Source organism: Notamacropus eugenii, chromosome 3 (assembly GCF_028372415.1).
Source record: "Notamacropus eugenii isolate mMacEug1 chromosome 3, mMacEug1.pri_v2, whole genome shotgun sequence".
NCBI lineage: Eukaryota > Metazoa > Chordata > Mammalia > Diprotodontia > Macropodidae > Notamacropus > Notamacropus eugenii.
Window position 1 is genome coordinate 368,815,244 of NC_092874.1, and position 26,803 is coordinate 368,842,046.

The 26,803-nt window shown below is 38.0% G+C and overlaps 1 protein-coding gene and 1 long non-coding RNA gene across 3 annotated transcripts in view; one reads left to right on the forward strand and one right to left on the reverse strand.

The window, feature by feature from the left end:
* Positions 1-26,803, forward strand: part of SPIN1 (spindlin 1) — a 222,617-nt gene that overhangs the window by 89,294 nt on the left and 106,520 nt on the right. Inside the window, exon 2 of one of the 2 annotated variants that reach the window (XM_072597385.1) lies at positions 12,342-12,399. The exons of the other annotated variant lie outside the window; for it this stretch is intronic. The gene's annotated coding sequence lies outside the window, so the exon portion shown is untranslated. The remainder of the gene's footprint in view (positions 1-12,341; positions 12,400-26,803) is intronic. 2 annotated transcript variants of the gene reach the window in all.
* Positions 15,091-15,707, reverse strand: LOC140496967 (uncharacterized). The gene is made up of 2 exons (XR_011964480.1): positions 15,582-15,707; positions 15,091-15,458 (listed from the first exon to the last, which is right to left on the reverse strand). It is a non-coding gene; the product is annotated as an uncharacterized lncRNA (long non-coding RNA).

A 26,803-nucleotide genomic window follows, 5' to 3' on the forward strand; every position in this document is an offset into this window, starting at 1 on the left:
TCAGAACTTTTCATCTAAAATAAACTCACTAAAGCTAAAGAGAAGGAAACTAATTGGCCCTTAAGGGCCATTATGTAGCTCCTTAAGCTTAAAATGATCTAATTATTACAAGAGTGCTTTTTAATTCTATTAATAGTATCAAAACTTTCTTGCTTTTACTGAAATATATATATATTTTATCGAGAGCAAGTTGAATGAATATGCTTCATTATTTTTGAAAAATCTTAGTTTCACATTTTATAACACGACAAATTAAAGGTCGGCCTCTAAGTTCTGTTTATTTTAATACTTCATTTTAATGACTATCTGAGCTAAAAAAGATATTTCAAAAAGAAATAGAGATGCAGCTGAAATAAGTCCATCATTACTCTACACTTATTAAATCATGATAGTCATGTTTCAATCCCACTCACCAATTATGCAAAGGTTATTTTTTTAAATCAAAATTCAACTAGGAAATTTCAATCTTTCCTGATGTTGGTGAAGGAGGTGATTATGTCTCCTTTGCCTTCATGGTAATTTCTACTTCATGGCAACTTCTGACTTCTAGACATCTGTTTATTCTACCAGTTCATCTGAGCCTTTTCTGACTTATCTTGTTTCCCAGATTAAATTCAATTTCAAGAAATCCCAGAATCCATCACCTTCTTGAATTCATGCAGAATTGGCCATACCATTCCCCAAACTTAGACTACTATTGTTGTCTACTTTCTCTTTTCCTTCTCTTAATTTGCTGAGCAGATGCTACAGAATAGAAATAATTTTATTAACTGATTCACCAACCTCAATTATACCATCAGTGGTTTTCTTTTGACTGTATATTGACTTCCCCATAATAGCTATTCTAAACCATTTCCATGTTTCTAACAACTCTAGACCTGCCATTTCTATTTATCACTTTGAGCAGATAATCTTTCCTCCTTCCTCCTTTATACATAAAATTGAAGTTATCTGAAACAAACTACCTCACTTGCTAAAAAATAGAAAAGCAGATCAGTGAGAAATATTAGATAAAGAAGAATCAGAAACAATACCATGAATAAATTGGAGAACAAAAATGACTTGGAGAAAAACTCTCACATTGAAAAAAACTTCTGAGAAAACTGGAAAACAGACCAGTAGAAATTATGAATAAGAAATAGCATTTTATATATAAAATAACCTCCAAATGGACATGAAATCTAAATATTAAAAATCATGAAATTAAAAAATAAGAAGAGACTCAGGTCAGTTACTTGTCACATTACTGGGAAAGAATTCTTTACCAAATGGGATAGTGGTGATTACAAAAGATGAAATAAATAGTCATCATTGTATGAAATTGAAAATTTTTGCAAACAAAATCAATACATTTGCAATATAATCTAAGGAGGGAAGTTGTTAATAAGAAAAATATTAGCATTACAAAGCTCTGAAAAATATCTGATATATAATATATGTAAGAAAACTACATTAATCGATGAGACCAAGAACCATTTATCAATAGAAAGTGGTCAATGTATATGAACAGTTTTTCAAAGAAGAATTACAAATTAATATTGATATGAAAGATTGTTCCAGACCAATAATAAGATTATGCCAATCAAAACAACTCCAAGGTTTATCCTCACACCCAGAAAATTGGCAAAGAGGACTAAATATAGGAATAGTCAGTACTGCAGGAGAGGTGGAAAAACAGGTGCACTTAGTGGAATTGTGAATAGGTGCAACCGTTCTAGAAAGCAAGTTGAAATTATACCAAATACTGACTAAAATATTATCCTTTGACCCAGGGATTGCACTGATAGGCATCCAAGGATGTCAGTAACAGAAAGAAAGGCCCAATAGACACTAAAATTCTTTTAGAAGCACTTTATAGTAGGAAAAACTCAAAACAAAATAGGTGCTCATAAGGTAAAAGACTAAGTAAATTGTGGTACGTGAACATAATGAACAATATATTAACAAAGATGCTAAATGTGAATTATATGATGAAGCATGAAAAGACTTGCATGAATTGATGCAAAGTGAAAACAAAGAAAAGAATATACATAATGACTGTACAATGTAAATGAAGAGTGACAACAATAAAAATTAATGGTTTGGAATTGCAATCTCCAAGCTTGGTTCAAAAGGAGAAATGAAAGAATGTACTTCTTTTTATGCAAAAGTAAGAGACTATGGAAGCAGAATATTGCATTATTTTAAAATTATTTTTCATGTTGGTTAATTTTGTTGTTAGTTTGTTTTTCTGTTTTACACTTTATTCAAGATATGGTTCCTTCAGTAAGGGGGTGGGGTGGTTGGGACCCATTTGGAAATGAAGATGGTGTAAAAAAAGAAGAAAGCAAAAATAATTTAAAAAAATGTTTAATAAGGTGAATTTTTTTTTTTTTTACTTTTCAAGCACTCTACCTCAAAAATTCTAAGTATCTTCTCCAGTACTCATCTGTGTCTTTTATAATTTTTTATTCTTTACTTAATAGCCTAAAAATGAATATTTCCATATCCAAAGTAGAACAAAAAGAGATGGCTGATATGAAATTGTGAAAATCTACCTACATACAGTATGCTTTTTAAGAAAAGTATGTAATAAATTCAACATGCTACTTTCAAAGCTATTCTCCTTTTCTGTGGCTCCTTCTGAACTTCCTTTTGCACTTTTATTCATTAATTTTTTTTTTGCAGTGACCCTCTTTTCTTTTTTTCTTTTCAAATTTATTTATTTAAGTTCTCAACATTCATTTCCACAAAATTTTGGGTTCCAAATTTTCTCCCCATTTCTCCCCTCCCCCATCCCCAAACACCAAGCATTCTAATTACCCTTATCACTAATCTGCCCTCCCTTCCCTTATCCCCATCTTCTCTTTTGTCCTGTAGGGCCAGATAACTTTCTATACCCTTTTACCTGTATTTCTTATTTCCTAGTTGTATGCAAGAACAGTACTCAACAGTTGTTCCTAAAACTTTGAGTTCCAACTTCTCTTCATCCCTCCCTCCCCACCCATTCCCTTTGGGAAGGCAAGCAATTCAATATAGGTCATATCTGTGAAGTTTTGCAAATGACCTCCACAATAGTCATGTTGTGTAAGACTAACTATATTTCCCTCAATCCTGTCCTGACCCCATTTCTTCTATTCTCTCTTTTGATCCTATCCCTCCCCAAGAGTGTTGATTTCTAATTGCTCCCTCCTCCCATCATCCCCCCACCCTGCTTATCCCGTTTTCCTCCACTTTCCTGTATTGTAAGATAGGTTTTCATTTTATTCCTTCCTTTAGTCGAATGTGATGAGAGTAAGCTTCATGTTATTTCTCTCACCTCTCTACTTTGTCCCTCCACTGAAAAGTCATTTACTTGACTCTTTTATGAGAGATAATTTGTCCCATTCCATTTCTCTCTTTCTCCTCCCAATATATTTCTCTCTCACCCCTTAATTTCATTTTTTAAAGAGATGATCCCATCCTATTCTATTCACCCTGTGCTTTGTGTGTGTGTGTGTGTGTGTGTGTGTGTGTGTGTGTGTAATCCCACCAACTACCCAGATACTGAAAATTTTCAAGAGTTACAAATATTGTCTTTCCATGTAGGAATGTAAATAGTTCAACTTTAGTAAGTCCCTTATGGTTTTCATGCTTCTGTTGATTCTTATGTTTGAAAGTCAAATTTTCTTTTCAGCTCTGATCTTTTCATCAAGAAAGCTTGAAAGTCCTCTATTTCATTGAAAGACCATTTTTTTCCCCTGAAGTATTATACTCAGTTTTGCTGGGTAAGTGATTCTTGGTTTTAGTCCTAGTTCCTTTGACTTCTGGAATATCATACTCCAATGCCCTTCAATCCCTTAATATAGAGGCTGCTAGATCTTGTGTTATCCTGATTGTATTTCCACAATACTTGAATTGTTTCTTTCTAGCTGCTTGCAATATTTTCTCCTTGACCTGGCAACTCTGGCATTTGGCCACAATTTTCCTAGGAGTTTCTCTTTTTGGATCTCTTTCAGGAGGTGATCTGTGGATTCTTTCAATATTTATTTTGCCCCCTGGTTCTGGAATATCAGGGCAGCTTTCCTTGATAATTTCATGAAAGATGATGTCTAGGCTCTTTTTTTGATCATGGCTTTCAGGTACTCCCATAATTTTTAAATTGTCTCTCCTGGATCTATTTTCCAGGTCAGTTGTTTTTCAGTGAGATATTTCACATTGTCTTCCATTTTTTCATTCTTTTGGTTTTGTTTTGTTGTTTCTTGGTTTCTCATAAAGTCATTAGCCTCCATCTGTTCTACTCTAATTTTTAAAGAACTATTTTCTTCAGTGAGCTTTTGAATCTCCTTTTCCATTTGGCTAATTCTGCTTTTTAAAGCATTCTTTTCATTGGCTTTTTGAACCTCTTTTGCTAAGTGAGTTAGCCTATTTTTCAAGGTGTTATTTTCTTCAGTATATTTTTGGGTCTCCTTTATCAAGGTGTTGACCTGGTTTTCATGCTTTTCTTGCATCTCTCTCATTTCTCTTCCCAGTTTTTCCTCCACTTCTCTTACTTGATTTTCAAAATCCTTTTTGAGCTTTTCCATCTCCTGAGACCATTGAATATTTGTCTTGGATGTTTGGGATACAGAAGACTTGACTTTTATGTCTTTCCCTGATGATAACCATCGTTGTTCCTCATCTGAAATGATGGGAGAAGATATCTGTTCACCAAGAAAGTAACCTTCTATAATCTTATTTTTTTTCCCTTTTTTGGGCATTTTCCCAACCAGTTACTTGACTTTTGGGTCCTTTATCAAGAGTAGGGTATACTCTGGGGATCTATAAGATCTCAGTTCCCCCAAGGTGGCACAATCAAGCATGTACACTGATGTGGGAGAGATTTTTGTGTCCAGAATCTTAGCGGTTTCTTCTCCACGGCCACCTGGCCTCCAGTTCTGCCAACTCAGCACTGGGGGCTGATTTTCAGATAAGCTAGATGGGCAGGGCTGCCATTCAGTGTGAGACAAAGACCAGCTCCCTCAGGGCCTCTACACAGGGCTGAGGTAATATTCAGCTCCTCAGTGCCCCCAGGGGATTTTACAATCCAACAATGGATGCAGGCTGCTGTAGAGCTGCTGTGAGAACTGCTGCCACCTGCCCAATGTGGCCTCTGTGGCCGCTGCCTGAGGCCAGAGCTATGGGAAGGCCCTTCTCCCTTCCTGGCCACCTGAAAAAACCCCATCACTGACTTTTGGCACCTGTGGGTTGAGGGATCTGCGGACTGCTGCTGCTAGGACTGGGGATTCTGCCCCCAATATATCCTCCTCCCAGGGTCATGCCTCGCCATGTGACCAAGGCTGGGCTGGGCTCCACGCTCCACTCTGTGTCCGGTGCAACCAACGTTTCCAATGGGCCTTTCAGGTCTCCCTGGGCTGGAAATCTCCTCCATTCTGTTGTTCTCCACTTCTGCTGCTCCAAAACTTGTTGAGAGTCCTTCTCTACAGGTATTTATGGGCTGTGTGGGGAGACCCTGCGTATCTGTGTCTTTCTATTCTGCCATGTTGGCTCTGCCCTCAACTCTCTTTTCTTTTAAAAAATATTTCTTATTGGTACAATTGCTGTCTCTTCTCTTACCCCACCCTCCATATCTCTTCCCCTTCCCCCTGTACATCACTTGAAATAAAAATAAAATTAAATTTCTGTAATAAAGGCACATAGTTTAGCAAAACAAATCTATACATTGGCCATGTCTAAACATATATTTGTTATTTTACACTTTTACTCTGTCATTTCACTGTGAGAAATTGGGTAGTTTAATTCATCATTAATCCTCTGGAGTCATAATTGATCACTGTATTTTTTTTTAAAGTCTTGTGTCTACCCATCTGTAGTGCCAATAGGATATTCACAGCACCCACAATGGCCATGAATGTTCTGGCACAATTCTGGATTGTGAAATACAAGAGACTCTCCACATGGAAGAAAGAACCAAAACATTTATTCAGACACCAGAAAGCCAAATTCATCACAGTAACAAAAATCTATACACAATAACAAGGTAGAGAACAACACCATCCCCAACCCTTCCCCCTGCTAGGTTTTCCACAAACCAGATCCATTAAACAGATCAGAAGCAGGCTCTCTTAAACAAAATCACAAACAAGCTCTTTCACTCACCCTAGCCAGCAGCCTGCATCCTTCCTAGGTCTGACAGCTCTCATGACTTACTTCCTCTCAACTGTGTTCTAGCTCTGCCTCTTCCTGTTCCACCCTTCCTGCTCCATCCCTTGAGTCAAATCCTCCCACCACAGACTTCATGTGACTCAGACAATTGTGACTTAGGCTTCCATGTGACTTAAGCAGGTCATATGGGCCTATTAATAAAGGGGAAAGATTGTCCATTTAAATTACCATTACATGTGACCCCAAGATCTTTCATATTTGTTTTATAGGTCAATGGGGCTACTGGTATCAACAGAATTTTAACAGGGATAACAGAAAATAGGCATATAAAACAATATCTTTGGCAGCTTGTGTCAACGTAACTTTACAATAGTATAACTGGGATCACACAAAATAAGCACATAAAACTGACTTAGGGTGGGGCTTGAGCACAAGCACCCCCTCACACCCTCCTCGAACAAATGAGGCTCAAAATCTTGGAATAAGGGATGAGGTCTCTTTTTCCATAGCTACTTCCTGCTAAGATTGAACATAGAACTGTCTCTGCCTCAAGAGGTCCCATTTGAGGAGTCAGTTCTTTAGCTGACTAGCTTGGTTGATGCCAGGTCCAGGGGTGATACATCACCATCATGGACAGAGGGTTACATCCAACTTAAGCAATCAGGAATCTGCAGGTGGACGGTACTAAACCTGCAGAAAACAAATCTTACAAACAAGGTGAACAGACAAAAAGACAAAAAGAAATAAGGAGATAATAACCAGAAGCAGCATAGATATAGGGTGAGCTGTGCTTTTGGAGTCCATGAACCCACTGTCATTCACTGTTGCTTACTGTTTTCTAATTGGAAGTTTGGGGGTCATCATTCTGTCTAGAGGTATAGTTTATTTAATATGAGCTGGGGCCTAGTCAATCTCCCATTCTTCCTGCAGGTGTGATGAACTCAGATACAGTGTCTCAGAAGGATCTGTAGGGGTAGCTCTGATCTCCCTGTTCAGTCTAATATCAAGCCTCTTTCCTCAATACATTTTATATAGTTCATTAGTTGGAGTGCCATCCATTCTTCCAAAATCTACCCCTGCTCTCAAAATCCAAAAGAGCAGTAAACAATTCTTTTCTTGTCAATCTATTCTGACTTTGAATCCACTGGCTATATTTATTCTTCTTTCTCAAGGAAAAAATTATCTGTTTCACAGATTTTCACCATCCAAGATACCAATGATTCTCCCATCCTTTGGGTGAACTGAATCAAAATATCTGTAATCTCCTGCTGAGTAAAACACTCAATTACCTCTCCAAACACTTGTAACACATCCAGGGCCCCAGCATACACAGGAGGGCCTGGTGTACAGGTTCTTGGATCTGTTTTTCTAAAAGGAAAGCAACTTTTGCAGGATTAGTAATCTACTTAAATCAAACACATATATCATTCACTTAGTTCAGAGGAAAAAGTCAGCACCCTGAAATGCAGGGGAAATACAAACAGAAATTACAAGCAGAAATTTAAAACAGAAAGACCAACAGACAGGGCTTCCAACTGTCTGACAGATCAACAGATCAACAGACAGTTCCACTGCATAGTTACTAGAGAGAAGTATCAACTTCAAAACCACACCTCAGAATATATATACACTTTTCAGAGCCAGAAGGCATCACAACCTTGAGAACCACTGCCTCACTAGAAATTAACAAAAGGTGTGGGCCTTCCTACAAAACAAATCTCCCCTAATCAAATTTCCCTTAATGGGCAGGCTTATTAATGGGTGGGGAAGATCTTTAACTCTCATAATTAATATTACAATACTATGTGACCCCCTTTATTCACCTTTTGTGCTTCTGCCTGAAAAGCCACCTTCACATCCTTTCTCTTGTTATTTTTTGCTTCTTTTTGTGAACTACACTAACAACAGCTTTTTCTTCCACCACCTGAGACTTTCCAGTTTGCACTTCTAAAGGAGAATTTGAACCCTGCAGCATAAAAAGCTTCTCATACAAACCAGCCAAATTCCTTTACAGCTGAGCTTTCACTTCCAGCAGCTTATCTCTGCTTTTACACATAAGGCAATAACTTGTTAGCAAGGCCCAGCCTCTGCTACATACCCTTGCCAGTTCTTTCCCTGGTTCTATTCGTATTCCTTGCAAACATATTTCTAAGTCTCTGGGTTCTCTCTTCTGTAGCCTTGGTTCCCAGTTTTCACAGAGCTCTGTACCTTTAACCCATTTTCTTGCAAAGGAGGAATAAGGCAAATCCTCCCACCCTGGGACATCCATTTCTTCCTCTGTCTCCTCTGCCTTTCTATCTCTACAAAGGTCTGATATTTCACAATCCCATCCCCATCACCATCTGTAGCACCAATATAATATTAACAGCACTTACAGTGGCCATGAATATACCAGCACAGTTCTGAATCATAAAATACACATATGGAAGACAGAACCAAAACATTTATTCAGACACTAAAAAGCCAAATCCATCATAGTAACAAAAAAATCTAAACACAATAACAATGCAGAGAACAACACCATCCCAGACCTTCCCCCTGCTAAGCTTCCCACAAACCAGCTCCATTAAAGAAGCAGGGTCTCTTAAACAAAATCACAAATAAACTCTTTCACTCATGCTAGCCAGCTGCCTGCTTGCCTGCATCCATCCTAGCTCTAACTATACTCTGACCAATTTTCTCTAAACTCTGCTCTAGCTCCACCTCTTCCTATTTCACCTGTTCAGCAAACTCCTCCCACTATAGGCTTCATGTGACTCAAATTCATGTGACTTAGGCAGGTCACATGGGCCTTTTAATGAAGGCAAAAGATTTTTCATTTAAATTGCCATTATACCATACATGCAGAGGCTACTCATGTGCCTGATACCACTCTGATTGTCACAGAAAATTTGGCATGTTTCATTTCCAACTTAAGCTGGTTCTTCCCTTCTTAGACAGCCTGGTGACTCTGCTTCACTAACACCCTGCTTCCCTCTGCCCCACAGGGCTCACCATATTGATATTGAACTTACTGTGAACACCACAGCAGCAGCATCCACTGCAGTTTAGGACTCAAGCACTCAGGAGATCCACCAGCCTTGGCCTCCCTGGTAGCTAGGATTACAGTTATGTTGTTGTTTTTTGTCCTTTGTTCTCAAAGAGGATCATGACTTTGGGAAGGTGATGCTATGACTTGCAAGTGAACTGGATTTAAGTGAGGGAGGGTTATGCAAAGTCACCAGCCTCACTTTTTTCTCAGGAGCAATCTGGGATCAGTGGCAAGATATAGATCAGGACAACTGGAGATGTCCCCTATGAGCTGCCATACCTTGCTGGTCACAGCATTTATAAACCTTGTTCCGAAGTTCATTGGTATGAGACTATCTCCTTATTGGTGGAGATGGTGGCCCTACCCTGAATGAGGGGCAAGGTGGAGTTGATGAGAGGTGAGGTTGTTGTCCAGTGAGGACTTGAAAGAAGTTTCATACTCTTCAAGTGCCATTCCCCTTAGGCAGTTTTCAACATTGAGTCATTTCATGAGCTTCTGATTTGTAGCTTTGAGAGGGAAGATAAAGAGGTTAAGCCTTGGTTATAGAGCTTGAGGTCCTTATCCCCAGAAATGACAAAACAATCAGAAGTTAAATTGAACTGATCGCATACTATAGATTAATAGTATTTAAGAAAGCATATAGACTTATTTAAGTGGAGCCATTAGACAGTTCAGGAGATAGAGCACTGGACCTGGAGTCAGTAAGACATGAATTCAAATCCAGCCTCACACACTTATAAGGTATGTGACTCTGGGCAAGGCACTTAACTTCTGTATCCTTGCCAAGAAAACCCCATGGAAAAAGAATATAGTTCACAGGCTCATGAAGAGTTAGACACTACTGAACAACAAAATAGATATAATTCTAACTTGATGCCCCCTCTTCCTGAGAAGAGTAAAATGGCCTCTGATCCCAAATTTCTTCTTCCTCTTGCGGCAAGAATGAAAGTATCTCTTGGAAAAAGATGAGGGAAGAAGACAGTAGAGGTATCCATTCTACCTCCCTTTAAGCCTCCTTGCTACACATAGGCCTCACTACATATGTGGGGCCTTTTCTTGTTACATATTAACAGGAGTGCTAAAGTGTTTCAAAATCATTTTTATTTACAATATTTTTATTGTATGAAGTATTCTGGTTTTGCTTATGCCACTCTGTATCAGTTCATACAACTTCACTCAGTTTTCTCTGAGACCTAACTCTTTTATCATTTCATTTGTTGTAATTCTTCATTACATTTATATTCTATGATATGTTCAGTGATTTCCCTGTTTGGGGGCACTTCCTCCTAATTTCCGCTTCATTGCTATAACAAAAAAAAAAAAAGCTGATGTTAAAAATATTGCACATGGAGGTAATTTTTCTCCCTTTCTTTGATTTCTTTTAGGATATATGCTATTTGGTTTTACAATTTTTCTTTGGTATTCAATTTTTTAAAAATCTGTAGCTTTTCTGGCTTTTTGAGTTGAATGCCTAATTTATTGGTGTGTTCTTTGTCTCTTTTGTTGATGAATGTATTAAAAGATAAACATTTTCTCCTCTACTCTTCTTTGACTCTATCCCTAAAGTTTCTGTATGTTGTCTCATTGATATAATTTTCTATGATCAAATTCTCAACTGTAGTTTCTATAACTTGTTCTTTGATCTACCATTTTGGGGATTAATTTGTTTAGTCTAGTAAATTTTAATCCTTTCTTCAAGGTGCTTTATTGAATATAATTTTTATTGTTTTATGTTTAGATGTGTTTGATATTTTTGCTTTTCTGCAATTGTAAAGTACTATACTCTATAATATTGTGAATTTTTAAAGATGCCATGCATAATTGAGAAATACATATATGTGTATATATACATATATATAATGTATGTATGTATATATATTCCTATTTCCATTTAGTAATAATCAGAAATCATATCTAATTTTGCTAAAATTCTATATCATTCCTTGATTTCTTATTTGTTTATCTTTTTCTTAGATTTGTCTAGATTTGAATAAGGTCCCCAATAATTATTGCTTTACCACCTGTTCCTTCCTACAATTAACCTATCCTTTAAGTATTTGAATGCTTTCCTATGCGGTGATATTGTCACTGTCTAGGATTTGACCCTGATATTGATACTGTCTAGGGTACCTTTAAACATAATATGGTTTCCTTGTTTTTCACTTTTTTCAAATTTATTTTTACTGTTGCTTTGGTTGAGATCATCATTTCTACTCTTGATTTTTTTTTAATTCAGCTTAAGCATAATAGATTTTACTCAAGACCCTTATTTTAACTTCATGAATCTTAATGTTTCAAGTACACTTCTTATTAGATTCCTCTTTGAAATACATTCTACTATCCTCAGTTTTATGGGTGAGTCCATTCCTTTCATGTTTGTAGTTATGATTATTATTTATTTTCTTCAATTATATTTTTTCCTTTCTTTGAATCCCACCCCAATACAAAGAAGAAAAGGGTAAGAGAGGAGTGTGCTGTAAGCATAAGCAAAGTGAAATTTTTTTTTCTAGAGTTCAGTTTCCTAGGCTCAGGCTAAATTGTGAATATCTGAAGGATTGATCTTTTTTTAAGCCCTGATAATTCACAGCTATGCTGAGTCACATAGGTTTCCTGCCTACTGGCTCTGAGCCAATTAGGGGCCAACTCTTTGTTACACATTATGGGAGGTTAGTATTTTGTTTTGGGGGCTTGCTCACGGGAAGGACCTTTTTGATTCCCTGAAAGGGACTCCGAATAGCCATTTGTAAGGAGGCCCCCGACTGCTCAGAAGTTGGTGTCCTTCCATTCAAGTGGTGTACAGAGATGGTTGTTTTTTCTAGTTGGAGCTGTGTCTATTGGATTATTTCTTGAACAATTTATTTGTACTAATCTGTCTGTTAATTAAAGTAAGATTGTTAACCCCTTTAAAGTTGTCTTTGCTTTACAAAAGTGGATAAAAGAACCTGTGCTGGCAGACCCCGCCATGTGCTAGTGTAGCTGTTAATACATTTGGCCTTGTCAGTAGGATCTGCACAGACTAAAGGAAAGTATGGGGTTTTGTGGGACTGGGATGGTTGTTGGCCCAGTTATTCTGTTGCTTTTTGTCAGCAACCTGAGAGAGACCAAGTGAGTAACAGTAACAGATTCCTGGCTAACCAGAGCAGGGCCACTGAAAGATAACCTCTGCTTCTTCTCTTTACTCCACTAGCACTCCTGAGGAGACAGGTTGGAGCAGCACCTGTGGGAAGAAGACATGCTTGTGGGAGGTGAGGATGGCCAGACCTCAAGTGGAGTAGCTTGCCCTACACTGCGCCAGAGGGGTGGAGGCTCTGGAAGTGTGCTGTGCCCAGAACGCAGACCTGAGCAGCCCCTCCTTATGTGAGGTTGGGGGTGGACAAGTTGCCCCAGAGTTGGGGTGGTGTGGGCCAGAAACAGAAGCTGGGTGCAGGAGCCACTGGAGCCTACTGTGCCTGGACTCAGGTAGGAGCAGGGAGAGCTTGGAATGGAACAGTCCCTTCCCTTGTGAGGTGAGCTATGGAGCAGCAACAGAGAGCTGCCTATGGTGGAACTCAGGCAGAAGCCAGGAGAAGTTGGCCCCTGGACCTGTGGGAGGAGGAACCCCAGAACTTGGAAATCAGCCCCTAGTCAAGATGGAGGCTTTGCAGCAAGGCAGCAACAGTGAGAGTGCTTTCCTTCCACACCCCTCTGTGATGGCTTGGCACCTAGGGGTACCAATCGTCTATGGTGAATGGGGGAAGTGCTGTAATTCCTGGGGACCTACCTTGTTGGCTTTGTTGCCCAGCCACCCCTCAGGACTTGGACTCTGGCTCATTTGAGCATGAGTGCACCTGAGAGTGCCAGGTAGAAGCCTGCAGTGGCAGTGTAGGGAGAAGGACACACCCCCCAAGACAACATTATTTGGACATTTTGTTTTGAATTGCCTGTAACCTAGGGGTGGGGTATGTTGAGTTTTCTGATGTTATATACTTTTGTGTTTGTTTAAGGTCATGTGGCCATCCTAGGAATGAAATGTTATGTTGCTATGTATTTTGCAAATGGGAAGCTCATAATGTGTTTATTTTATGGGAATTATGTTGAACTGATATATATTTCTTTTTTTAAATTAATTTTTTTTTCAGTTTTCAGTAGTTACTTCCCTAAGTTCCAAATTTTCTCCCCCTCTCTTTCCAAGACAGCATGCAATCTTATATGGGTTCTACACATACATTCTTATTAAACACATTTTCCCATTAGTCATGTTGCATAGAAGAATTAAAATGAATGGGAGAAGTCATGAGAAAAATAAAAACAAAAAAAATAACACAAGAGAAAATAGTGTGCTTAAGTCTGCGTTCTAATTCCATAGTTCTTTCTCCAGATGTGGATGGCATTTTGCCTCAAGAGTCCTTTGGGAATGTTTTAGGTTCTGGCATTGCTATGAAGGGCTAAGTCCTGATATATATATTTTTAAGAGATATTAGTATCTCTATTTGTTCCAGGATCCATAGTCATAACAATCTCTTGTTTACCTGTGTAGATTGTAAGGGCTAAGTGTTAGAATGTAAAGGCCAGGATCCTCGAGGAGTGGAATGTAAGCACAAACAAGGTGGAATTTTTTTGTTTGTTTGTTTTCTTTTTGCATTCAGTTTCCTAGGCTCAGGCTAAATTGTAAATATCTGAAGGATAACCTTGGTAATTCACAGCTGTGCTGAGTCACATGGGTTGTGATGCCTTCTGGTTCTGAGCCTATTAGTTGAAAACTATATATACTGGGAGGTTGGTATTTTACTTTGGGGTTTCACTTATGAGAAAGACCTTTTGATTCCTTGGACCTGACTCTGGGTAGCCATTTGTTAGGAGCTCTTCAGCTACTCAGATGTTGGTACTCTCCTGGTCTGGTGGTGTACGTAGGTGGTTGTATTACTTTGTTCAGACACTTGGAGCCTTGTCTTTTGAATCTCTGTGCTAATTTCTCTGCTTGTATTTTCTATACTCACTTCTTTCTACTTATCTGTAATTAAAGTAAGATTGTTGAACCCTTTAAAGCTGTTTCTCCTTAGAAAAGCAGATTAAAGAACCTGTGCTAGCAGCCCACCCTGTGTGCTAGTGTGGTTCCTAATACTAATGGTATATAACTGATGTAATCTGCTTCCACACCACTACTTCACCTTTTGTCCCTTCACACCCAGGCCCTGATCACAGCTTCTTACCTTTCCTTTTTTCCTAGTAATCCTCATAATTGGATGGGTAATTTTGCTTATGACTAATGCCTCCCTGAATTTATTCTTTCCTCTTAATCTCACTTCTCCCTCTGCTTGTTTCCACGTTTCCCTCTTGAGTTTATGTATTTTTCTCAGTGAGTATGATGAGAGTAATATTTGCATCTAGATGCAACATTGTTAGAGCACTGGACTGGAAGTTGTGAAAAATTGAGTTCTAATTTGATCTCATTCACTTAATAGTTCTGTGATTCCAGGCAAGTCACTTAACTCTCTGTTTCCTCTTCTATAAAATGGGGAGAATGATAATAACAGTAACTAGCTAGCAGAGCTGTTGTGAGCTGATACAAAATGAGACAGTATTTATAAAGTGCTTTGCAAACCTTAAAGTGCTATGTAAATGCTAAATATTGTTATTGTTGTAATTGCTATTACATTTTTTTGGTATGGTATGTATGTATGTATGTTCAATCTTCCTTTTTCCTGCTCAGATAAAAACGAGATTTATATGACTAATGGAGTAGATAAAACAATTATCCCTTTAAAACTTTAAAGTCACCAGATAGAATTGAGGGAGTTACATAAGAAAAAGAGAGGGCTTGGAAAGTGGATTGGAGAGTTCTGAAAGTTTTTAGGGGGGTGTAAAAAGAAAGGGTAGAACTTACTTTTTAAAAAGAATCTGGGGAATAGACTCAGATGAACTGAACCATGCAAAATATCAAAACTGTGTAATCTTAATTAAAAAAAAACCTTGATATTTTATTTTTCATGTGAAAGAAAAGAATCAAATCAATTAGTCATACGTGCTAAGAAGTTACAGTAAGACCAGAAGCCTACCATACTACTTTTTTGACTGAGGAAAGTGGGCTCAAACTTAAAATGCTTGCTGAAAAGCTCTTTGTACCACCAAGTTTGTTTTGAAATTTGGCATAGCTGAAGTCACTCCAGAAAATGAAGTCGGCAGATTGGCTGCCAGATTGTATTTACTGCTAGGCTGGCTCCTGCAGTCTGCTCCTCATTGGGCTTGACTATCAGCAAGTGATCGAACTTTTGACAACTCTAGACATTTGAAGCTCACAAGTTTGCAGCCATTTTCAATACTCTACCTAAGAGAAGAAAAGAACAGAGAGGAAGAAAGAGAATCAACAACAGGGTAGTGTGCTCATGATTTCATGTTTGTCTGAGTAGAGAGAATAAGTTGTTAGAGCTATGGTTACTCCTCTCCCCACCTGGAAGCTTATAGCAGTTATTGCCAGGATTGTCCTAAGGAATGAGAGATCATGTTGTCCCCATTGCAGTCTTTTGAATACATAGTTAGTTCTGGTTTAGTAGTCATTTGAAGAGGCTCTTTCTTCACCACTAAGTAAATGGATGGGAAAAAATGAGAGAATGATTACCACAGTAAGAAGTGGAGAGCTAAATCCCTTAATTCCAAGTCATCAGGCACTTCTAGAAGCAAGTTTAGTAATCATGCATACTCCTGGATTGAGTCCTCATTGTCTAGTTCCCCATTACAGGTGACATAGTTCACTCCATTTCCTTTACTTATTCCTTTGAACTGGCTATTTCCTATGCTTGAGATTCACTCCTGCCTCAGAAAATCCTTCTCTTCCTCCAAGACTCAGCTCAGGCACCATCCTCTCCACAAAGCCTTTTCTGATCCTCTCAACAAGCTTATATATAACTACTTCGCATGTGCTTGTATTTAGAATATAGTTTTTGGTTGCTTATAAAAATAAAAAGACACTTGGTGGGGGCAGGGTTAAGGAACTAGTTTGTTTTTTCCCTAAGTGCTGGAACAATTTTCTTTCTATCATGATTTTCTCAGGACCATGCCATTTGTGTGTGTGTGTGTGTGTGTGTGTGTGTGTGTGTGTGTGTATGTGTGTAATAAGTATTAGAATTTTTTTATGAGTTTAGCAGAAGAGCCAGAAAAAGGTGCAGCTCCCTTTATATGAGGTAGATTTTTTTTGAAGTCATAGGTAATTTGGTTTCTGGTTGTAACCTGGAATTGTTTCTATGTAATTTTGATTTTGTTTTATTGTGGTTGGGTTTTTTTTTTTTTTTGGTGGTGTAACAAGCTTATCTTGGCTTGGATTCATCCTACTATTACATAATTACTGCATTTATTGATATAGTTTATTTCTTAAAAGTCTGAATGTTACTAAATTTATAAATACTTTTGCTATATACTTGATATTTGAAAATTCATTGGTACTGTTTTCATGATTTAAATTCATGTCTTTTGCTGTACTATTATATCGCTTAAATACAGTATGTCAACCCAATAGACCAATGCATTAATATTTGTATGTTAATGTGGACACACATGGAGCAATCTCTAGGAAAGATGAGAACTAAGATTACTGATGGCTATAGTCTTGTTTTGGCAGTTGAAAAGCATTAGAGGTCTCCTGATATCAGGAGAAGACCTAAACTTTAAGAATGAGAATATTTTAAGAATATTGGATAGGAAAGTGAAAGGACTGAAAGAGTGTACAATTAAGGTCATTGATAGATATTAAGGCAGGTGAGCCAAACTAGGAAGTTTTTCTATTCTTTCCTGAGAATTTTGACCATGGATATGTATATGAAGAATTTAACATTAGGTAGGAATTTCAGACTCATCCATCCTCTGAGGGTGAGGAACTTCTCAAAGAAGTTCCTTCTACTCAGAAGATGTATTCCTACAGAGAGAATGAATGTTACAATTATATCCAAGAACTCTACTCCATCTGTGACTAAGGCTATTATAAAAATACCAAAGGCCTAAAACTGGCATTTTCTTTGGACAGGAACCATGTCCCACAGAAGAACAGTCCTTAGAGACTTGAGAGAGACAGTCAAGAATGCACACTGGAAAGCCCCTTAGGCATTCAGAGTGATGAAATTGTCAGATAGCCTAAGAGAGATAGGCAAAGGCAGTGGAAACCCTCTTAGAGGCATAACCAGATGTTATCTGGCAGGAATGTATACAAATTTTAGCTCAGATGTTTGAGGAGGATGGATCAGAAGACCTTTATGCTAATTTTGTCTCTAATACTGTACAGCAAGAAGGGGAAAAGTCTGATACAGATTTGTACTGTGGGTCCTTATTGTCAGAAAAAACTGTTTTAGAGTTTGGTACGTGACCCTCGTATAGTTATTAGCATCAGATCTATGCAGATACAGAAACTATTGCCAACAATGGTTGAGGTGAGACAGGTACTCCTGAGTTTCAGAGATCCATATAATCCAGAGCTCACCACAGCAAACTCCAAGCCTTCTCTAGAGTGAAGCACAAGAGCAAAGCAGGACAACACCATGGACCATGGTAAGTTACAGCCACAGAAAGTGAGATACTCAAGTAAAAGATGGAGCAGTGTTCAGTTTCTTTGGAGAGGTAAATTATTACCAGGAGAATGGATGGCATAAAAGTCTGTCATAAGCCTGCATGTCCAGATCCTTTAAAGCTCACTGGAGTCATTAGCACTGGTTTTAACTAATTCTATTTCCCTCCCAAAATTCTATCAAGACACTATAAGAAATAAATTTGGATCCAACACTTGCATACTTTGGCCATCCATGAAAATTGTGCATCCAAGAAATTCCAGGGAACACCACAGGTGTCCCAACTAATTAATCCTCTATAGTGAATTCTGACATATTTGAATTTGGGGACTCCTCAGCACCACAAGAGTGGAAAGTTAGGTTGAGGCTGCAAGCCAGCAAGAGGATAGGCATGTTCTCATTTCACAAGTGGGATATAGTCGGATGTTGCAGGTGCAATCCATAGGCTCTAGCTCACTAATTCCTGACCAGAGAAATATTTAGGAGAACTCTGTCTGTGATAAAAGACCTCAGAAACCATCTCAAAGAAGTGCTGGCTAATGGTATCACTATAGAATCTAGCAGCCTTTATGAATCACCTATAGTAGCGGTACTTAAGAAAAATGAAAAGATATGGATGTGTGTTAATTACCAAACTTTGAACAAAAAGACTAAAGTGGACCAGTACTCTATGTCACAAGTGCAAGATGCTCCTAATTGTCTGCTAGGCAGCAAGTGGTTTTCAGTCTTGGATTTATACAGTGTATATTACCAGATTCCTACGTCTTAAGAAGACAACGATAGACCTGCTTTCATCATTCCAGGGACTCACAAGATGAAATGCTAACTGATATAAAGTAATTGAGTAATCAGGTGACTTGCCTATTTACAAAACAGACTCATGGAATGGAAGGATCCCTATCAAGAATATTCATTGCAACCATCTTTTACCTATAGGAGAGTTAGTTATACTTTCTAATGGTCAGGTGGAGAGAACTAATGGACATTGACCTAGGAAGAGGCTGAGAAAAAGAAACTGTATGCCAACTGTACAAAAACTTTCTGACTCAGATATGGGCACTAAAAGTGATGCATACAAGGAAAGAAACAATTATTGCAGGAGAATTGAACCCAAAGGCAACTCCTTTCTTGACAAAAACAGCTATAGAGACTGATAGGGTACAGGTTCAACCTGAAGAGCTTGAAAATACTGATAGCCAACCTGGAATGGTTGCCAGTTGCAAATCTTCAATGATCTTGATGGTCAGCCCATACCAAGTACTAGTTAAGATACAGGAATTGAGATTTTAGTCAGTGACAAGAGAAACAGGCCTGTTAGACCAGTCACTAGGCTAAGTTATGAAATCACCAGTAAACCTGAAGATACAGTTACACATGTCTAGCTAACAATCCTAGAGATAGTTTATGTGAAAAGTACTGTGCATGTCATTATGTGTTTATTGCTGTATATATACAAATTACTGCATGTTTTGGAGTGCTTGTTTTTATTTTTCTGTTATGTTCATTTGACTATGTTTTGTTATGTTCATGCAATAGTAATGCCAGTTTGCGGATTGTTCTGTGTATTTGCTGTTCCTTATTGTTAAACTGCATTATGCATGTGCCTATTGTTATCATTGATGCTAGGTAGCTTTGCTTTGTTAGTTAGCCATGATTATTGCTTTTGATTATTTGCTGTGTACTATGGATATACATGTACTTCTGAAATGTGCATATGTTACATATCTTTTATGTAGCATTTTTTTCTGTAGTATCCTAAAAGGTGATCCTCCATATCATGCCATATATACTACAGGTATTGTTAGTGAGCATTTGTTTTATTTCACTTTCAACAATAACAAAGGTTGGATGTTTGGGACACCAGGAAAATCATCCTTGTTGTTTTAAAGCACTGATATTTATATTTATGGGTTTTAGACCTGCCCCAGATGATTTTTTCAAGATACTTCAAAGAGTTTCAATCCAAGGGAGAAATGTAAGCCCTATCCCAAAGTCCACTGACATAGGACTCTTTCCTTATTGGTAAAGATGAAGGTCTTTCCCTTTCCTTTGCGTGGGGTGAGGAGGAGTTGGTGAAAGCTCCAGCTTTCTACATTCTTTTGAGACTCATCAAGGTTCAAGTACTCTTTGGGATTCCTCAAACACTGAATCAATTCAGGAGCTTCTGGCTTCCATCTTTAAGAAAGAAGATGGAATAGGACAACCCTACTTAAGACTGCGGAAGAAAAAGACTAGGAAGACATGAGAGAAGGTAGCAGTCTTCAGGTCTCTATCTCCAGCTTGTTCTCCTAGAGACTGAGATGAGTTCCACCTTGAGATTAAGGACAGTTCTGTTTAGTTGAACTGAGTTATCTCACTTCCAATGAGAGAATTCCTTCATTCTTTGTTGTCTGGTATATATTCTCCTATGTATATCTGTTCTTATTTTTGTTTTGCTATGATTTGGATATATGGGTTTTTTGGTTTTTTTTTTTTGTTCACCATGTGTGTTCATTGTGGAGCTTGGTAGGAAATGTATATAGAGCTTGGGATCTTCCTTTCCCCTAGAAATGAGAAAGCAATAAATTAAGATTGAACACAACTGTATCCCCTAGATGAATAATATTTAAGGGACACATATAATTCTAGCTTTTCTCTAAGGAGAAGAGATTGACCTCTGGACCCAACTTTCTACTTCCTCTCCTGGCAGGAATGAATGTCTCTTTTGGAGAAGGGTAGGAAAAGAGGAGATTAGAAGTATCTATCTACCTCTCTTAGAGCCACATGTTGATAGCCCCCTCAAATGGTAAGGTAAGGTTAATGGTTGGTGGGGGGAAGAATTAAAGATCTTCCCTGCCCATTAAAGCCTTAATACCTTTTGTTAATTTCTACTGAGGTACTGAGTCAGAGGGTCATACCCTCCAGCTCTGAAAAGTGTATAAATACCCAGAGATGAGATTTTACTTTGAGGCTTATGTGTTGTTTGGCCAGATAAGACTCTGGGAAGCTCCAAAGAAGCCCCCAGGCTTTGAAAACCCAGATATTGGTGCTTTTCTCTCTGGTAACTATGTATATATTGCTTATAGTCAGACAGTTGGAAGCCCTGTCTATTGATCTTTATTCTTCTGTTTGTATTTTCTCTGAAGTTCAGGGTGCTGACTTTCCCCCCTGAACTAAGTGAATGATGTTATGTACTTGATTAAAGTGATTGTTAACTCCTCAAAAGTTGCTTTCCTTTTAGAAATGCAGATCTAAGAATCTGTACAGCATGCCCTCCTGTATGATGGAGTCTTTACTATTATACCCCCTACATTTACTTTATATGGGACCCATCCCACACCCTACATTTACTTCATATATTTTTGTTGGTTTCGGGTTGTTTCAATTATGTCTGACTCTCTGTTACCCCGGTTTTGGGTTTTCTTAGCAAAGATAACTGGAGTGGTTTGCCATTTTCTCCTCCAGCTTCATTTTATAGATGAGGAACTGAGGCAAGTGAGTTAAGTAACTTGCCCAAGGTCACACTGCTAGCAAGCGCCTAAGATCAAATTTGAACTCAGGCCTTTCTGATTCCAGGGCCACTGCTGCTCTACTTTATGTTTATGTTGTATATTTATATATTTGCTATAGTTGTTTCCTTCAATTAGAATGTGTTTCTTGTCAGTAGGGATACTTTCATTCTTTGTATTTATAACCCCAGTGCTTTAGCACAGTACCCTTGGCACATAGTACACACTTAATCACTCAACAAATATTTATTTAGCACCTAATATCTGCCAGGCATAAAAGAAACAATCCCTATATACAAATTTTTAGTAAAATGGTGGAGGGGGGAGGGAGAGACAAGTATTTTTATAAATAGATCTATATGTACCATAAACATAAAGCTAATGAATACAAATATATACATAATAGTTAAATACAATCTTTATTCAAATTAAACTTACCAGTCATCTGTACTGGGTTCTATTTTCTTTTTTTATCTATACTAGCTTGGAAATCATATTAGCTCTCATGCATTGGATTAATAGCTGTATGTAGATGATTTTCAGATCTGTTTATCCAGCCCTAAATTCCTCTCCTAATCTCTAGTCTCACATTACTAAGGTGTGTTGATAATGTGTTTTTGTTTATTGTTAATGTAATTTTGCTTCTTAATGGGAAGATCTTTCCCATTCATTAACAGGTTCATGTGACCTGCCTGGGTCACATGGAAGTCTGAGTCATATGGAGCCTGTGGTGGGAGGAACTTGTTGAATGGGTGGAATAGGAAGAAGCAGATCTAGAGCAGAGTTGAGAGGAAACTGGTCAGAGTATAGTCAGAACTGAAGGATGCAGGCAAGTAGACAGGTGACTAGTATAAGTGAAAGAGCTTGTTTGTGATTTGTTTAAGAGAGCCTGGTTTGTGGGAAGCCTAGCAGGGTGAAAGCTTGGGGATGGTGTTATCCTCTACGTTGTTATTGTGTATAGATTTTTGTTACTATGATGAATTTGGCTTTCTGATGTCTGAATAAATGTTTTGGTTCTATCTTCCATGTGGAGAGTCTGTTGTATTTTACAGTTCAGAATTGCACCAGGATATTCATGGCTGCTGGAGGTGTTGTGAATATCATGTTGGCGCTACAAAAGGGTTTATTGGACATCTTGAACTAGATAAGCTAGAGATATTTTGAATTCATCATATCCAATAAAGAACTCCTCCAACCCATTCTTGTACTCAATTTTCCTATTATTGTTAAGGGCACCACCATGTTCTTAGTCATCCTGGCTTGCAACTTCAGTATCATTATGAATTCCTCACTCACATTCATATCACACATACAATATGTTTCTAAGTCTTTTCATTTCTACCTTTACAATATTTCTCATAGTTTCCCTTTTTTTCTACTTGCATGGCCACTACTTCCCTGGTACAGGTCCTCATCACTTCACACCTTTACTTTGTAATACTTTGTTGGCTGATTTATCTAACTCAATTCTCTCCCACTCCAATCTATCCTCCACTCAGCTTCCAAAGTAATTTTCCTTAAAAGTAGGTCTGCCTCAGTCACCCCCTTACTCAATAAATTCGAGTGGCTTTCTATTACTTCCTAGTTTGATTCTGAAATTCTTTGGCATTTAAAACCTTTTAAAATCTATGTCCTTTCTAGCTTGCCAGGCTTCTTATAATACTCTTCATATTCTAAGACACAGAGGTTCTTGTCTTCTTGCTGTCCTTGCACATGACAATCCTATCCAGTTTCCAATTCAGTGCATTTTCATTGACTGTTCCTCATATCTTGAATGTTCTCCCAGCTCATCTTGGCCTCCAAATATTTTTTAGGACTCAGCTCAATATCTCACCTTCCCCTAAGTGCCTTTCTTTGGGATTAGTTCCTATTATATTGCTGATATCTATTGTATGTATATGGTACTTTGCATATTACCTTGCATTAGAAAATGAGATTAGAGAGATGATGTTTTTGCTTTTCTTTTTTTTTTTTTTTTTTTTTTAGCAGTGCTAATAGTATGGTAAGCCCTTAAATACTTGTTGTTTTTGATGATGATGATGATGAAGACTGATACAAAGTAATTTGAGAGACAGGATACTAGAGATTGGAAAAATTAGGAAAAGCTTCATGTGCAAGATGGAATCTGAGATGAATCTTAGAGGCAGAAAAGAACTCTATGAGGCAGAGGTAAGGAGGATACAAATTCCAGGAATGTGGGACAGTCAGTGCAAAGGCTCAGAGAGAGGAGATGTCAGCGAGGAACAAAGAGAATAATTTGGCTGGTTTTGAGGAGTATGGAAGGGGGAGTATTGTCCAATGAAAGTGGAAAAATTAGGACAAACTTATGAAAGTCTTTTAAAACTGAACAATGGAGCTTATATTTTATCCTAGAGGCAACAGAAAATCATTGTAATTCTTTTAGCAGCTAAGTGGCACATTGAATAGAAAGCACACTGGCAAGTCAGGAAGACATGAGTTCAAATGTGGCCTCAGATATTTACTAGCGTGATCCTGGGCAATTCATTTAACCCTCCTTTGCCTCAGTTTCCTCAACCGTAAAAAGGACTTAATAACAACATCCACCTTGTCTGAGTTATTGGGAAGATCAAATGAGATAATATTTTTCAAGCATATAGCACAGTGCTTGACACATTGTAGGATCTATCAAAATGCTTATTTCTTTCCCTTTCTCTTTCCTTCCTTAAGTAGAGGGGCCATATGGTCAGATCTAAACTTAAGAAAAATTACTTTGGCAGCAGCACGTAGAATGGAATGGAATTAAGAGAGACTTGAGGCAGAGAGGTTGTTGCAAAAATCTAGGTGAGAGATGTTGAGAACCTGAACCCATTGTGGTAGATGTGTGAGTGGAGAAAAGAGGTTGGATATGAAAAATGTGAAGGCAGAAATGACAAGAATTGAAAACTGATTAGATATGTGATGTAAAAGAGAGTGAGTTATACAGGATGATGCAGAGGTTACTGAAACGGAGTCTAACTAACTTTAAAACTAAGTAAGTGTATCTTGGTTTTAACAGGTCTCTGGACATTTAGCAAACAAACAAAAAAGCTATGATAATAGTTACCTGTGAAAAACTCCCTAAAACTTATCTCCTGCTTAAAGAGATATTTCTTTACTACAGTTAATTGCTTGTATCAAATATCATCTATATCTTTTTAAAGATGTTTCTTAAATGTGAGTTTGTTTTTCTTTATTTTCATGTATTTCAGGACCTTGTTGTTATATCAAAGAGAAATCATAGTCAGTGGCTAGTAGCTGCAAAACTCTCGAGTGCCCCAAATCAGATTAAAATGTAATAGAGGAAATGTTTAACATAAATAAAAATATGATGCAACAGAGATAATGTTAATTTTTGGTTTTTTAATTCAATATAGACCTGCAGGGATCCATTTCTATTTGAGTTTGATATACTAGTGAAGCCAATCAATAGATTATTTAGATCTTTATAAAGTAAGCCTTACAGTAAACTCTAATTCAATTTTTTACTCAGAGGTTATCTCTATGCATCTCCCTTGCATTGCAAGTAAAAAAAATCTGCTGAGGAGAGATTAAGACTTGTAATTTCTCTTAGGTACCAATCAGTCAATAAGCCTATGAGTCAACTGTATACCAAACACTATGCTAAACTGGAATACAAATACAGTAAGAGGCAAAAATAGTCCCTGCCTTCAAGGAGCTAATAATATAACGGGGGAGATAATAAGCAAACAAATATGTACAAACAGGCCATAAACAGAATCAATAGGAAATAAACAGAGGGAAGACAGTAGAATTAAAAGACCTTGTGGAAATGCATGAGAAAATTGAATTTTAATTAGGACTTGAAGAAACCAGGGAAGCCAGAAGTCAGTCAGAGATGAGGAAGGAGAGCATTCCAAGCAGGGAGGACAGTTAGAGAAAATGTCTGGAGCCTAGGTATAAAGTGTTTTCTGTGAAGAAAATGTCTGGAGCCTGGGTATAAAGTGTTTTCTTCACAGAAAAGCAAGAAGGTCAATATCAATGAATTGACGACTACATACGGGGGAGTAAAGTGTAAGAAGACTGAGGTTGGGGAAGAGAGCTAGGTTATAAAAGTCTTTAAACACCAAACAGGAGATTTTGTATTTGATTCCAGAGGTGATAGGGAGCCACTAGAGTTCATTGAGTAAGGGAGTCATACCACACTTGAAGAAAATAATTTTGGTGACTAAATGGAGGATGGATTGGAATGGGAGAGCCTTAAAGCAGGCAAATGCAGGCTATTGCTGTAGTCCCACGTATTAGATAATAAGGGCCTATACCAGGGTGGTAGCAGTATCAGAGGAGAGGTAACATTTGTTTCATGTTGCAAAGTGAAATTGATGGGCCTTGGCAACAGATTGGATGTGAAGGGTAGGAGAATGAGAAGTTTGATATGACACCTGAGTTGCAAGCTGAGAGAACTGGAAGTATGGTGGTACCCTGCACCCTCAACGGTAACAGGGAATTTTGGAAAGGAGAAGGCTTAGGGAGAAAGAGAATGATGCAAGTTTCAGATAGGTTGAGTTTAAGATATCTGTCTACTGGACAATCAGTTCTATATGTTTGAAAGGCAACTGGAGAGATGAAATTGGAGGTTAGCAGAGAGGTTAGGGATTATTTGAGAATCATCAGCATAGAGATGATAATTAAATCCACGGGAGCTAATGAGATCACCAAGTGAAGTAGTATAGAGGGAGAACAGAAAAGGGCCCAGGACAGAACCCTATGGGACAGCCATGATTAGAGGGCATGACTTGGGTGAGAATCCAACAGAGACCAAGAATGAGTGGTCTGATAGGGGAGATCCAGGAAAGAATGATGTCCCAAAAAACCTGACGAGAAATGAATATCAAGGAAGAGGGAATGATTGACAGTGTCAAAGGCTGCAGGGAGGTAAAGAAGAATGAGGACTGAGAAAAGAACATTGGATTTTTCAACTAAGATCACTGGTAACTTTGGAGGGAGTGGTTTCAGTGGAATGATGATGTTGGAAGCTGATGTAAGGGGTTAGTTAAGAGAGTCTGTAAAGAGGAAGTGGAGGCATTTATTGTAGAAGGCCTTCTCAAGGAGTTTAGCCACAAATGACAGAAGACATCTAAGATGAAATTATGGGGATGAAAGGATCAAGTGAGGGCTTTTTGAGAATGAGGGCGAAATGAGCATTTTTGTAGACAGCAGGGAAACAGCCAGTAGACAAGGTGAAATTGAAGACAAGTGAGAGAGTGGGGATGTCAGAGAGGGCAATCTGTTGTAGAAGAAGGGATGAAATGGGATTGCTTGTACAGGTAGGGGGTTTGCCTTGTGAATAGAGCCATCTCCTCATGTGAGACAAGCATGAAAGAAAAGATGACAAAAGACATCTGTGTAATATAAGAGATGAGGAAAAAAAGGAGGAGCTCTTTGTGAATAGTCTCAATATTTTTTCCCATAAAATAAGAGTCTAAATTCTCAGTCATGGAAGGTTTGAGGAGGGATGAAAAGGTTTGGAATAGCTGCTGTGAAGAGTGGGACAGTGAGTTGATAAAGGAGATGTAGAAGATTAGTAATCCATCTAACAGTAATAATGGCTCAATTGAGGTTGTACAGCAGACTTGAAGTGGATTCAATAAGAATGGTTGCATATCATTAGGGGG